Consider the following 16,199-nt stretch of genomic DNA (forward strand, 5'->3'; position numbering starts at 1 on the left):
CTGGTGAGACAACAAAATAGATAATTTCTACATTTTCTTTGTTTTTATAGACAATTAAAGGCATGGAAAGAGTACAGTCTCCATAACTTCAATTTTAAATAGTTTGCTCTCTGTGATAGAATCCTCTATTGGCTCCCTTGGGTGACTTCTCACCTTCTCTACTCTCGTTTCCAACCTGAGGCTCTGCCCTGGCTGATTGCACCGGCCATGAAGAGCATAAACAGAGGTTAAGGAAAGGGAGAGTGAGAATGAAGACGGGCACTTATCCTCTGGAACGTTCTCAGGACCCCTCACACTTGCTGGGCCCCTGGAGAGGAGGCTTCAGGCCTGCTGCTTGGTTTGCTATCCCTGCGAATGAGGGATGGTAGCACATTTGTTCTAGTCTCTTTCAAGATAATTCCATAATGTGACATGCATTCATATTCCTGTTGAGACCTGACTGACACACAGTGCCTTTTGTTGGATTCTCCTACTCTAACCTCCCTTAGACTGTCGAAGTTCTTCAAACTCATTCCTAGGCGTTAATCTTATTGATACTCTTGCTAATCTCATCCATTATATCCATTATCATGGTTAAAAATCTCATCTATAGGAGGCGCTCAGCTGCTTCAAAATGAAACTGAATATCTCCTTCCCAGCCACTGGCTGCCAGAAACTCATCGAAGTGGACGATGAACGTAAACTTCATACTTTCTATGAGAAGCGTATGGCCACAGAAGTTGCTGCCGACGCTCTGGGTGAAGAATGGAAGGGTTATGTGGTCCGGATCAGTGGTGGGAATGATAAACAAGGTTTTCCTATGAAGCAAGGTGTCTTGACCCATGGCCAGGTCCGCCTGCTGCTGAGTAAGGGGCATTCCTGTTACAGACCAAGGAGAACTGGAGAAAGAAAGCGCAAATCAGTTCGGGGCTGCATTGTCGATGCCAATTTGAGTGTTCTCAACTTGGTTATTGTAAAAAAAGGAGAGAAAGATATTCCTGGATTGACTGATACCACGGTGCCTCGTCGCCTGGGTCCTAAAAGAGCCAGCAGAATTCGTAAACTTTTCAACCTCTCTAAAGAAGATGATGTACGCCAGTATGTTGTAAGAAAACCCTTAAACAAAGAAGGTAAGAAACCTAGGACCAAAGCACCCAAGATTCAGCGTCTGGTGACTCCACATGTCCTGCAACACAAACGCCGGTGAATTGCCCTGAAGAAACAGCGTACTAAGAAGAACAAGGAGGAGGCTGCAGAATATGCTAAACTCTTGGCCAAGAGAACGAAGGAGGCCAAAGAAAAACGCCAGGAACAGATTGCCAAGAGATGTAGGCTGTCTTCTCTGAGAGCGTCTACTTCTAAATCTGCGTCCAGTCAAAAATAAGGTTTAATAACAACAAATAAATAAGAAAAAAATAAAAAAAATAAAAATCTCATCTATAAACTAACAAGTCCTAAAGGTACATATCTAATTCATATGCCTCTGAACCCTAGACTCTATACAGGTATCTTCTGATTGATGTCTTGGCATGCAGGGCAACAAATTCATCCTCATTGACATACCCAATACTAAACACTTGATTTCCACTTACCCTATCACCCAAAACTTGTTCTCATCTAAGTTATCTCCATTTCATTAAAATAGTCCCATCCAACCAGTTAGCCAAGTCAGAAACATAGAAATCCCCCCGTGCTTTACTCTTCATTATAACCTATCAGATCAAGCACATTAATAAGTCTTATATGAGAGATCTTCAAATTGTTCATGAAATGTGTACAGTGAAAACATGCAGGAAATTGACTTATCTTTTTTTTTTTTTTTTTTTTGACAGGCAGAGTGGACAGTGAGAGAGAGAGACAGAGAGAAAGGTCTTCCTTTTTGCCGTTGGTTCACCCTCCAATGGCCGCTGCAGCCGGCGCATTGTGCTGATCCGAAGCCAGAAGCCAGGTGCTTCTCCTGGTCTCCCATGCGGGTGCAGGGCCCAAGGACTTGGGCCATCCTCCACTGCCTTCCCGGGCCATAGCAGAGAGCTGGCCTGGAAGAGGGGCAACCGGGACAGAATTCTGTGCCCCGACCGGGACTAGAACCCGGTGTGCTGGCACCGCAAGGCGGAGGATTAGCCTGTTGAGCCACGGCGCCGGCCTGACTTATCTTTTTTAATTTTTTTTTTTTTTTTTGACAAGCAGGGCCAGAGAGGGAGAGAGAGAGAAAGGTCTTTTAATTCCATTTTCTCACAACTTTTTTGAAGTTCCTTCATGTACTCAACTCCAGTAACATATTTGACATCTGTCTAAATCTATGTCATATGGTCCTAGTTCATGCTAAAACAATGTATGGCATCAAGATGGGTACCTGATTCCATCATTGTCCCGTCCACATCAAGCACTTCGTGGTAGTCATTGTTGAAAACAATGACAATGACAATAAAGGATGAGTTGTATCATGCACCTGCTTAAATTGCCTTTTCTCTAGTTCATTCTGGCCATCAACTCCCTCAATGCTAAATTCTGCCACAGCAACCTCTAGGTTGTTCAGCACACTGAGAATCTTCCTATTTCTACGTCTGATTGTCTCCCACGTCTGTTATCTCTCTCTTTGCTTTTATGTGGGATTGGTTCTTTGTCTTCCATTCTCTCCTTTAGAAGGAAGTCTCCTTCTCTCCACATTCTCATCAGGACTGGAACAGCATCAATAATCTTTATAGCACTTCCCTAAAACTTTATGCTGTTTTCTATCAAAGTTATTTCTGTTTTGTGTATTGTTTTAATTTTTATGGCATAATATAGTATATGCACCAGGTAGTTGAATAAAAGCTAACAGTTTACCATAAGAAAAGTCTTTTCATTATGAAAACAATTAAATCCAAAGTAACATTTCTTGCACAAAGATGTCTATAAGACTCAGAAGACTTCTTAAGAATAACTATGCTCACAAGAAATATGAAAGCAAGTCTAGATGACATACACAAACTCCCTTGCCTCTCCCTAGTTTCCCAAGTTCCCTCAAGGAATTAAATTCAAACTTTATGGAACCAGGGTCAGGGAATCTACTGTTTTTCAGTGGTTTCAGCAGTAAAATGAACTAATTCATCCATATTTTGAGGGTTGTGTGAGTTCATTTAGATGTTGTATGTAACTGATTAGTATTGTAGTTTCTTTTAACTCCATCTATTACTTATTTTCCCTTTGCAGTTACAATATCACCACCTTCACCTTTGAAGTATTTGCAGAAGCAAAAAAGTATGCTGAATTAGATTTCAAAAAACTGTAATCCATAAGCTATACATTGAAAATTTATATTCATTAAATAAAAGTTAAAAAAAGATTTCAAAAAACATAATTTCTACTATTATTTTGGTCAGTTATGGAGTAAATACAAAATATTTTTTGTTTCTACTTCCTTATTCTCCAATGTGCAAGTATTAAAATGGGTCAGCTTAACATTGCCTACAAACTCTAGGATTATAAAACTATTATGAATAAGGCCAGCATTGTGGCATAGTGGTTTGAGCATCCACTTGCAGTGCCAGCATCCAATATGTAAGCCTGTTCAGGTCCTGGCTGCTCCACTTCTGAAACAGCTCCCTGTTGATGGCCTGAGAAAGCAGTATAATGTTGCCCAAGTCCTTGGGCCCCTGCACTTGAGTGGGAGACCATGAAGAAGCTCCTGGCTCCTGGCTTCAGATTGGGCCAGCCCCGGTCAGTGTGGCCATTTGAGGAGTGAACCAGTGGATGGAAAACCTCTCTCTCTGTCTCTCACTCTCTCTATAACTATGCCTCTCTTGTAAACAAACAAATATTTTAAAAAATTATAAATAACCAATTTAAACCAATGTATCTAGGTATTTTCTGGACAGTAAATTTATAATGCTGAAAATTGAGAAAAAATTGATGTGAACTCCTTGCATGTGAAGAAGCACAGAGTTTCAAAATAGTGACAATGTCTTCTGGAATACTGGAAGAAATTCACATGTCTCAGAGCTCCAAGAAGTGGAAGAAAGGCTAGAGAACATTTGTTTTAATCCCCATTTGGCAGATAGTGAAGGTGAGAACTGACAGCTTTTCTACAGTGCAAATCAAAACCAACTGCCAGATATAGCATACAAGATCAAATCCATTGTTTTGTATACACGAAACAGATCCTGTTCTTAAAAAATAAATATACCAAGACATTAACAAGAAGCCTTGTATTTCATTGGCAAAGAATAAGCAATGTCCTTGAAAGAAAAAAACTAGCCTAAATATTAGTACAAGCAGAAACTGCTAGAAGAAAAGTATGCAAAATTCTAAGAGAACATGTTCAAAATTATAATTATAACTAAACAGATTTTTTTTTCATTTTATCAATAATTTGTCATGGGACTTTTAAGATGGTAGGTAATATATTTAACTTTACTTAATGGGGATTTTTTTTTTCATTTTATCAACAATACCATGAGACTTTTGAGATGGTAGGTAACATATTTAATTTTAGCGTAGTTTGATTTATCTAAACCAGAAGAGTCTATAGAGAGCTAATAAAACTTGTCCTTTTAACTTTCTTTTATGGTCAAAATATTCTAACAGTAATTGAAATATGCTTAACAATTTAAGCAACTAATAATCACATACATAAAAACATTAACTAGAATAGGGTAGCTTGGTGAACCCAAACTTGTATGTTAACAAGTACTCTGAAGATTTTGGATTATGGCATTCTTAGGCAATACAAGCTACCTGTGAGTAAAGAAATTTAGATCTCTCAGTTATCACACTTGAAATATAAATATTAAAGACACCCATGAGTTCACCTAGTAATTAATTCTCTTTCTTCCTAAGAGCTACATCTTGGACCAGAATTAGTAAAATTTGCTCTAAATATATTTGCAAGGATTTGTGCATTTCGAAATAACTAAATAACAATTAAGATATACTTAAATAACAAAAGAAAAGATGTGGTCTTGACAAAATCAGTTAATTATAGATTAATCATAAAGCTATGATATAATTAGCCCAATACATAAATATTGAGCTTTTATTCTTGATTTGCAATCAAGCTGTAAGTTGTCCTTTTCTGTGTGGGAATCAAGTTGATTGACAACACCACATTTCCCAGGGTGACATTGATTCTTTCTGCTCATATAAATGTGTGCTACCATTTCAAGTCTGTCATTAATAGTCTCTGGTAGATTGCATTTCTTCTTGTCTCCTTACCAACCACAAACCAACTACCAGACCATGTCCTAATGGAAGCTGCTAGAACTATCAAGCTTGGATGGGGTCAGCAGCACTTCAGTGCGGACGGAAGGTAACCACATCAATTTTCTTTTTGGTCTCAGGAGTCTGGATTTGAAGATGAAATCCCCTGGGTGAGGATCAGTACACTTGTGATGTGGACAAGGTGATCTTCAGAGGAACAGGAACTCATAAGGGGAGGGATGACATAGATGAGGGAGGATCTGGTGGGAAGGAAGGGAATATGGAGTGAATTTCTTTATAGCCTGAGCTTCTGTGTTCATTCTACAGAATTTGTAGCTAAAGCAAATGGGGAGAGTGAATGGCTCTTCCCCAGTGCCCTTGTAAAGCCCAATTCATCATTTTCATCGATTTTTACTTCACATTCAGAATTGAGCTTTAGAAGTTAATCATGAATAGATGAAAACTAAGTACACAGACATAGGACTAATAAACAAAGTGAATTTCTACCAAAATACAGTTTCCAGAGGAGACAGATGATTTAATAAAAACAAAAAAAGGGAAATTATAGAATACTTGACATTCATGTACAACAATCAAAAGTCCAGGAACTAAAGAAAATAACTTTAAAACTAAGCTATCCAGGGGTGGATGTTTAGTCTAGCAACTAGGTTGGAATTAGGGAGCCCACAATCGCATCTAAAGGTGCCCCGTCCAAGTCCTGCTTTTAATACAGCTTACCGCTGATGAACACAATGAGGGGCAGCAGGTAATGGCTCAAATGGGAGAGGTGGATTCAGTTTGGGGCTACTGGCTTTGACCTGCATCATCCTTGGTTGCTGTGGGCATTTCGGAAGTGAAGCAACAGGCAAAGAGCTCTATGTCTCCCTTTCTGTCTCTCTGCCTTTCAAATAAACTGAAAATAAATAAGTAAAAAAATTTTTTTAAATATATTCATTAGATGATTGGGGAAGAGGATTGAGCTTGTTGAGTGACTTGAAAGGTAAAGGTGAATATTTCAAATTATACAATAAAAAACACACAGGACAAGAATAGTGAGGGAAATGTTAACAGATATAGAAGAGAGTCTAGTCATCTTCTAAGACGTGGTAGAGGAAATCTGAACATCTTTAAGGTTCTTTTCATCATCAGAACAAAACAATATATGATAATTCATAAAAAATGAAATAATATATGTAGAACAGTTTTTGGAGAATCATCTTAGAACATGAACTGAGTTAATACTAGATTTTCAAAGTAATTAAGCTATCAGTCCATGTGGATTTTAATTTACTCAGATCTTAGGAAACTAAAAGGGATTGAGTAATCAAAAGCTACAGGAATTGTTTTGTTGCAATTGTATATATCACAATCTCTTTTGTACTAATGCGGATCCTAGAAGGCAGTTGAGATGCTAAGTAGGTGGGTTCCTACCTTCCGCTTTGGAGACAGGAATTGAATTATGGCTGCTAGTTCTGCCCAGGTCAAGCTCTGACCCTTGGGAACATTTGGAGAGTGAATCAACAAATGAAAGTTCTATATCTCTGTCTACCATTCTCTCTACTCCTCAAATAAATCAATATTTTCAAATGCCCATTAAAAATAATCCTCCTCTGAATTTTGTTGTTAAATGCTGAATTTTAATGCTAATACAAAATTTCATAATGGACAAAACATTTACTTGCAGAATGTTTAAGTACAGTTGAACATTTTCCTCTAAAATTTTAAGTCCTTCTGACTTTTCCTCCAAAAGGGATTAGAAAATGATTGCTACTACTATACTAAGTCACTCCTGCGTTAAATCTGAAAAGGATTAAAAAGTACTCTACTGATATACATCTTGCTAATTTTTACAACTGTTAGAAAACACAAATATATGCAAGATGTATACAAAATTTACAAAAGATTAAAATTCTTTAAATTTTAAGAAGAAATATGCTCCCTGGAAGATATAATTTATCATGTGAATGTGTTTTTTATTGAAAACAGGACCCAGATCTCCTAATTTGCTTACCACTTTGATAAAGATTCTGATAACAATGAATATGATGCTTTCCATGGTATATATCTTTATAATTTGCATGCTTTAACTCTTTGGAAATTACAATGATGTTGGCTGGTAAGCATCAATAAAATATGTATACGAGATGAAGGAGCTGAGTTCAAAGGACCAGATAACTGGGGAAATGACCAATAACTTGCTCATCTGGAGCAAGGAATGAGACATCTGAGTTGTGCTCTACAGCTTTAAAAAAAATCTTTTTATTCTTAGAATCTTTTGATTGGTTTATGTGAGGATTATGTTTTTTCTTGACTGAATTAAATGGATTATTTTTATTCAGCAATCATTTTGGGATTCTAACGTCATAATGTCAAATATTTTTTAAAAATATTTTGCTTCTTTATTTGAAATTTAGAGTTACAGAAAGAGAGAGCTAGAGAGAGAGAGTGAGAGAGAGAGAGAGAGGAGAGAATCTTCCATCTGCTGGTTCATTCTCCAGATGGCCACAATGGCCAGGGCTGGGCCAAGGCAAAGCCAGGGGCCAGGAACTTCATTTGTGTCTCCCATGTGGTTGGTAGAGACCCAAACACTTGGGCCATCTTCCATTGTTTTTCCCAGGTAAGATGGATCTGAAATGAAGCAGCCAAGACTTGAACCAGCTCCCATATGAGATGCTACAAGTATCAGCTTTATACTCTGCACCACAGTGCTGATCCCTAAAATATTTTACAAGACTGATTTTTTTTAAAAAACAAAAAACATATATTCTATTTATTTGAAAAACAAAGTGACAGACAGAGATGGAGAGACAGAGAAATAGAGGGGTCCAACATATACTCATTTATCCCCAGTGGCCACAACCACTGGGGACAGGCTAAAGTCGGGAACCTTGAACTACATCTGGGTTTCCCACAAGAGTGGCAGGTTCCCAAGAACGTGTGTCATCTTCCCATCCCTTCCCAGGAACATTAAGAGGGATCTGGATAGGAAGTGGAGGAGCTGGGCCCCAGCTGCTATTCTAATATGGGATGCAAGCACCCTAAGTGGAAGTTCCTCTGGCTGAGCCACACCACAGGATAAATACTTAGAGGAAAATTTTTATTGTTTTAAATTTTTCTTTCATTTTTGTAAATGTGCAGTTAGATCAAATATCCCATTTCCAGTAACTTCTGAATTTTTTAATGTTCTATGTGAAATGTTTTAGAAGAAAATGTTGTGATGATGTTTCATTCAATTGAAGTGCAAACATAATAAATATGCTTAATGCCAATTTTATTTAAGGTATGAATCCAGGGACTCACAGAGCTATTTTTTTATTTGAAGTGATATTTAAAAATGTAATTGTAGGCTGGCACCGTGGCTCACTAGGCTAATCCTCTGCTTGTGGCGCCGGCATCCTGGGTTCTAGTACCGGTTAGGGCGCCAGTCCTGTCCCAGTTGCTCCTCTTCCAGTCCAGCTCTCTGCTGTGGTCCAGGAGGGCAGTGGAGGATGGCCCAAGTGCTTGGGTCCTGCACCCACATGGGAGACCAGGAGAAGCACCTGGCTCCTGGCTTCAGATCGGCGCAGCGAGCCGGCCATAGCAACTATTTGGGGGGGGGGGGTGAACCAACGGAAGGAAGAACTTTCTCTCTGTCTCTCTCTCTCACTCTCTAACTCTGCCTGTAAAAACAAAAAAAAAATGTAATTGTATATTTTCATTTTATTTGAAAGACAGGAGACAGAGGGAGACAAATAGACACACAGATCATCCATTCCCTGATTCAATCTCCAAATGTGCACATATCAGGCTAGGTCAGGTTCAAGTCAGGAGCCTATAGCACAATCAAGGTCTCATACATGGGTATCATCACTTTAAGCCATCACCTGCTGCGTTGTTGAATGTTCTTTAACAGGAAGATGCAATCGGAAGTGGAACCAGGCTCAGACCCTGGCACTCTTAGATGAGACTGGTATGTACCCAGTGACATCTTAACCTCTGCTCTAAGTGCACATTCCCTAAAGTGACTAAACGGACACTTAGCTTTATTTAAACATTAATGATACAAGAATGTACTAGAAAATTTCAAACCCTTGCAAATTTTTTAGCTTCTTTGGTTGATATTCCCTGACCTTTTACTTCAGAGAACATATAAATGATGCTGCTAATAGAAAGAGAGCGGGTGTTTATTGATCATCCAGATGACAAGCATTTCTATATTTAACACATAATTTATGCTGTTTCTACAAAACCCTGAAAGGTTTCCTATTGTTATCTTTCTTTTTTTGCAAGTGGAGAAAGTGAAATTCAGTAAGGAAATGTGACGTGCCCAAGGTCACGCAGATAACGACGTGTATGGCAAATGCAAGACCGGTGCTTCTCCTTACTACTCCTTTACTATGGCAATTTCTTCTGCAGTTCCACTCTTTACACTTATTTCTTCACTGGAAAAAGTTATATCTGTATGGAGGACACTATGTAGCACTTATGGCATACTTAATTTGTAGTGAATGTGCTAACATGTATGTTGAATATGCTAATATGAAATTGAAAGTATGAATATTTATATGCATATTCATTTTAAGAAGAGAGAAAATGGCATGCATTTAAAATTAAATTTGAATCCAGCTAAAGGTTACATCTTCTAAGTATTATTTCACAGAATACAAAGTTAACCTTTTCATGGTTCTGATATTGTCTAGATAAATGGAGCAAGTATATCATGGAATGGTGGAATTCCATAGAACTGACCAGATTCACATTCAATTCAAAGGTCTGACTTGATGACAAGAAAATATTGTAATACCAAATTCAATATTAATCTATTCTCCCTCTTTCCCAAATAACAAGAGATACTTTTTTATTTATTTGAAAAATAAAATACTGACATTGCTTGCTTTTTGATTATATAATATGGAAGATAGTTCAAGTCCTTTTAAAAACCTATGCCTTCTACAGATTTTAATTTTGCCACTGTCCAACTAAAATTCAGAAGAGATTGACATTCTGGGTAAATGTATTTCACCAGCAAACATCTGCCTCCTAGAGTTTTCAGAATTTTATTCCCAGAATCTCACTGGACAGATCACATATTTAATGATTATTCCTATAAAATTACTTAAACTATGTCGTACATTTTTATAATGAATTTTATATGCTTAAGAGTATTTAATAATTCTGCAAATAGTAAGTGTGAGTCATATATATTTGAAAAAATATATAAAATATATATATGTGAAAAAAATAAAAACAATGTGGAGATAACTGGAAGAAACATCTGGGAAAGAGAAATCTTTTGGGAGGTACTTCCAACATTTCTGGATATATGGGTAGGTAGGTAGATAGATTGATAGATGTTGGATAATGATAGATGGTGGCAGATAGACAGATGGTAGAATGATAGATAATGATACATGCTGAGAGACATAGAGTGAGAGAAAGAGAGAGAGAGAGGGAGAGAGAGAGAGAGAAGAGAGAGAGAGATGTTGACTAGGGATGGGCACTGGGAACAATGAAACAACAGAGACTTTAGAATCACCTTTCTTGTTAGTGTGACCCAGAGGAAGTGATTTCATCATTCTCACTCCAGTTACTGTATTTTCCAAAAAGTGGGAAGCTTATCATGACATGTTTTCTGGCAGAGATCAAGTTAAAGGGGAATTCTATTGTAGATAAGTGTCCAGAAATTATTCCCTCCCTTCTAATCACAGTGTGTACAAAGTGTCCATCCTTTTTCCTTCATATGGGACATGGCTGTATCATGAGATTGGACAAGAGTACTGTTAGTTACTTGTTGCAGGCAGTGGACTTACATGTGCCTGTGTGCTTTGGCTTTCCTGTCATATTACTATCATCCATTATGAGAACCACATGGCTGCAATTCCTTCAGCCTTGGCCTGGAAGGCATGAGTACAAAGCAGATACAAATCCAACCAGAGCCTGTAAAAAACAAAGCTCAGCCCAGATCATCTGATTATGGTTGAATTAGTAGCTCATGAATATAAAAAAAAGAAACATTGTTGTAATATTCTTTTAAGTCATGGCATTATTGAACTGATAGCTGATCAACACAAGAGCAATAAAAACAGATTAACTGGGTTGCAAACATTGACTTTCTAACCAATTGGAGCTCTCCAATAACAGAATGATGCACCTCTAGAAAATAAAACCTTTCTATTGTGTGACCAGCAGAGAATTGAGAAGATGTCAGTCTACCAGGAACCTAATTTGGATGAGAGAATTTTGCAACCATACAGGCTTATGAGTGTGTGTGTGCATTCAAAAAGTACCAAAATTGACTTAGCAAACTTGTACTATTACTGTGAACATTATAAATACAAATGCTAATGATAGAATAAATGGATGACATCTTAAATAGGGCACTAAACCCATAATTAGATACTAATTCAGAATGCCCACCATACCATGTGAAGAAATTACATGGTAATTAATATTTTAATGAGGGATTTTATGAAAAATACATTAACAAGCAGTAACTAAGTCAGATTAAATAATTAAGAAAACATGTTATCGGAGTCAGTGTGGTTGCACAGCAGGTTAAGCTGCCCTTTATGATGCTAGCACCCCATATTAGAACAACAGGTGGTGTCCTGGCTGCTCTGCTTCTGAGCCAGCTCCTTGTTAATGCGCCTGGGAAAGCAGCAGAGGGGCCTAAGTGCGTGGGCTCCTGTACCACATGGGAGACTCAGATGGATTTCCAGTCTCCTGGGCTAGCCCAGGCCATTGTAGCCATTTGGGGAATGAACCAATGGGTAGAAGATCTCTTTGTCTCTCTGGTTCTGGCTTTTGCTCTCTCTTTCCCTCCCTCCCTCTCTCTCTCTTTCTCGCTCTCTCTCTCCTGTCTTTATCATTCTATTTTTGAAATAAGTTAAATAAATATTTATAAAATATGTTAATATGTTAATTTCCATATCTTTTCTATGAATATTTCTTCCTAACACATTAGCTGCTAATCTTTGAAATCATAGTAAATTCCAATAATTTCATAAAAAATATTCAAGACTCAATCTATGGAGAACTTTGCAGTCAGACCAGATATACAGTTCAACCATCCTAGGAGATATTTTCTTTTGCTACTAAGAAAGTTGTGAAATGATTGACAGAACTGAGACCCTTCAAAGATCTGATACTGGCTTGATCTCAGGCAAGATTAAGAGATGCTTCAAATAAGGATAGAGTAAGTGTCATTTGAAATCATTTGGAAGGGCACATTTTAGAAATATATATATATATATGTATATATATATATATATATAGACAGGCAGAGTGGACAGTGAGAGAGAGACAGAGAGAAAGGTCTTCCTTTTCCGTTGGTTCAGCGGCTGGTGCACTGCACTGATCCGAAGCCAGGAGCCAGGTGCTTCTCCTGGTCTCCCATGCGGGTGCAGGGCCCAAGCACTTGGGCCATCCTCCACTGCCTTCCCAGGCCACAGCAGAGAGCTGGACTGGAAGAGGAGCACCGGGACAGAATCCAGTGCCCCGTCTGGGACTAGACGCAGGCGGAAGATTAGCCTATTGAGCCGTGGCACCGGCCAGAAAGATATTTTAATTATTATATAATATATACAGTAAAATCATAATATAGGCTGATACAATTCCTCAATTCTACATTTATATTGTAACCACTTTATTTTCTTTAAAAACATTATGAAGTGAAGTTTTTGTGTTTTAATTTTTCTAATTTTTAAAATAATTTAAAATAATACATGCATTTACCCAATTAAGGCAATAATGGAAACCAACATTGAGATAAGTAGTTGCTAAAATCTATTTATTGAGCTAAAATGAAAGGAAAATAAAATACAAATACAAGTCAAGTCAACTGATGTGAATGGTTGTTTTTCTAAGAAAACCTCATTTTGAGAGAGGAGGAAGGGCATTGCATTGCTATTTGGGAGAACTAGAAGCAAAGAAGTAGTTCTGTGTGCATATATCTTATATTTAATGTGAGGATCACAGTGAAATTCTAAACCTACATCTTGAATAAGAATAGTCATTTGATATGATCAGAGTCGGCAAACTCAAAAGGCTTCCATAGCCTTGGCAACTCATGACAAGAGCCTAGTGTGATTACCGACACCATAAACAAGAGTGTCAATTTGTTAAGTCAACAATAGGAGTCACTGTGCACTTACTCCTCATGTAGGATCTCTGTCCTTAATGTGCTGTACATTGTGATTTAATGCTATAGTAGTACTCAAACAGTATTTTTCACTTTGTGTTTCTGTGTGGGTGCAAACTGTTGAAATCTTTACTTAATATATACTAAATTGATCTGTATATAAAGAGAATTAAAAATGAATCTTGATGTGAATGGAAGGGGAGAGGGAGCGGGAGAGGGGAGGGTTGCAGGGAAGTTATGGGGGTGGGGGGAAAGCCATTGTAATCCATAAGCTGTACTTTGAAAATTTATATTCATTAAATAAAAGTAAAAAAAAAAAGAATAGTCATTTGAAAAATCTGTGACATTCTCTCAAGCTGTAGGATAAGAAATTCTCTCCACACTTACTGTTTTTATCCTAAGACCATTCTCTATAAAGCCTAGCATTACAGAGTAATTATGTTTCACTTTATTATATTATTTCAGGAAGAAGAATAGTAGTTTCAAATATATGAAGTTAATAATGTTATACTGAAATATCAAAATGTACAATTGGTGCTTAATATTTATTGACTAAATTAGTTACTAGAAAATAAATTTTATCTTCATCTCAAAACACACTCACTCCTGAAACTTTTCCTTTAATTGGACAACTTCCACTCTAATTTGAAGGCTGTCTGTCTTAGTGTGTCTTCTCTTGTTATAACAAAATACTTGAGGCTAAGTACTTTATAAAGAGCATAAGTTTACTAAGCTCATACTTTCAGAAGTGAAAGTTCAAGATAATGGATACCCATGTATTTTTTTTTTTATATTGAAGACTGCATGGTGGCAGGAGTGTATGGGGAAGAGATCACATTGTGAGATAGGAAGCCAGAGAGATTCAGGAGTCAGGATTGCTCCATTCACAATCACCTGCGCTCAAGGGAACTGTCTGGGATTCTGCAGTCACTGTATTCTTTCCAAGGATGGTACTCCTAATGATCTAACTACCTCCCCCTAGAACCCTCCTTATTTATAAAGCCCCCATCACCTTTCAACATCACTACCTAAAGGACTAAGCTTCCGGTACATAAACCTTTTGGAGACACATTCAAACAATACCTGAAGCATAACACTTCCTTTTGTCAGGCAAGGGGCACTGTCATTGCATCATGCCACTAAGGTGCAAGCTCTAAGTGTGTATTCTTGAGCAAGTCACTTACACTCCCTGAGCCATCCTTTCATTCCTGCTTTCTTTTGTAACAGGGTGAATTGAATACAAACAGTTTTGAAAGAAATCTACTAATTGTAAAAATAAAATAGTTGCATAATAACAGAAACTATGAGATAAATAACCAAAAGTCAACACTTAAACAAACACTTAGACAAGTGGGGGGAAGAGACAAATGTCTTATGAGGAAGAGTGACAAATATTTATTCTAAATAGTCAGTAGAGAAAATAGTAAAGAGTGCAGTAGAGAAAAAAAATAGAAAACAAGAAAGAGTAATTCCACAGTGGAGAAACCTGACAAACACAACTTTCACCATGTGACAAAGGTCAGCATCAACACTGATAAGTCATGTTAACAGTTATGCACACTTGATAGGATGAAAATGTCAGTTACCTCTGTTGTCTGCCTCCCCCAAATTCATAAGCCTAGTCTAATCATACAAAAATTTGGAAAAAAAATTAGAAATCCTAATGGAAGAGCAGCTAGAGTATATCTGAGCAGTGACCCTCAAAACTTTCAAGGTCATCAGAAACAAGGAACGCCTGGAAAACTTAGCCAAGAGCTCAGAGATACACAACAGCTGAATGTAACGTGATATTGCAGGTGAGAACAGAGAAAGGACAATACATAAAAACTGCAGAAACTGGAGAAAACCACAGGCCCAAGTGAAAAACAACATATTGATAGTAGTTTATTCATTGTGACAAATTTACCACAGTAGTGTTTGTTAATGATTTAATAAAATGAAGTCTATAGGAGCTCCCTGTATTATTTTTGTGATTTTTTTTGCATTTTTAGAACTCTTTGAAAAATAAAGCTTGTTTTAAGAACATTTGCATGTAGAAGAGCTCTGAAATCCAGAGAGTGATAAAGAAAAGAAAATTCCTAACATTATTAGTTGTTTTCTTTTTATTTTATTAGGATTGGATTTTTTTTCCAAAGATTTATTTTATTTATTTGAAAGACAGAGTTACAGAGAGAGGTAGAGACAGAGAGAGGTAGAGACAGAGAGAGGTAGAGACAGAGAGAGAGGTCTTTCATCTGATGGTTCACTCCGCAGATTTGGCCGCAACGGCCAGAGCTGTGCCGATCCCAAGCCAGGAACCAGGAGCTTCTTCCAGGTTTCCCATGTGGGTCTAGGGATCCAAGGACTTCGGCCATCTTCCACTGCTTTCCCAGGCCATAGCAGAAAGCTGGATTGGTAAAGGAGAAGCTGGGACTAGAACCTGCGCCCATATAGGATACCGGCGCTTCAGGCTAGGGCGTTAACCCGCTGCACCACCTTTAATAGGATTGTTTAAAAGATTGATTTATGTAGAACAAAAATGGCCTTGTCTAAATAAGATCGAAGTTTGTGAACTCAAGAGGCTTCCATAGCCTTGGCAGCTCATGACAAGAGCCTTGGGTGATTACTGATGTCATAAATAAGAGTGTCAACTGTTAAATCAAAAGGGAGTCACTGTGCACCTACTCCCCATGTAGGATCTCTATCCTTAATGTGTTGTACTATGAGAATTAATGATGAAACTACTACTCAAACAGCATTTTATACTTTATTTATCTGTGTGGGTGCAAACTGTTGAAATCTTTGTATATACTAAGTTGATCTTCTGTATATAAAGATAAATGAAAATGAATCTTGATGAAGAATGGGATGGTAGAGGGAGTGGGAGATGGAATGGTTGCAGGTGGGAGGGAGGTTATGGGGGGGAAAAGCCACTGTAAGCCAA

General features: G+C 37.6%; 1 pseudogene; it reads left to right on the forward strand.

Annotated features, from left to right (window-relative positions):
- Nucleotides 1-605: 605 nt before the first annotated feature.
- Nucleotides 606-1,365, forward strand: LOC133758441 (small ribosomal subunit protein eS6-like; annotated as a pseudogene).
- The last annotated feature ends 14,834 nt before the right edge of the window (nucleotides 1,366-16,199 follow it).

This window comes from Lepus europaeus, chromosome 4, assembly GCF_033115175.1.
Source record: "Lepus europaeus isolate LE1 chromosome 4, mLepTim1.pri, whole genome shotgun sequence".
In the NCBI taxonomy this organism is placed as follows: domain Eukaryota; kingdom Metazoa; phylum Chordata; class Mammalia; order Lagomorpha; family Leporidae; genus Lepus; species Lepus europaeus.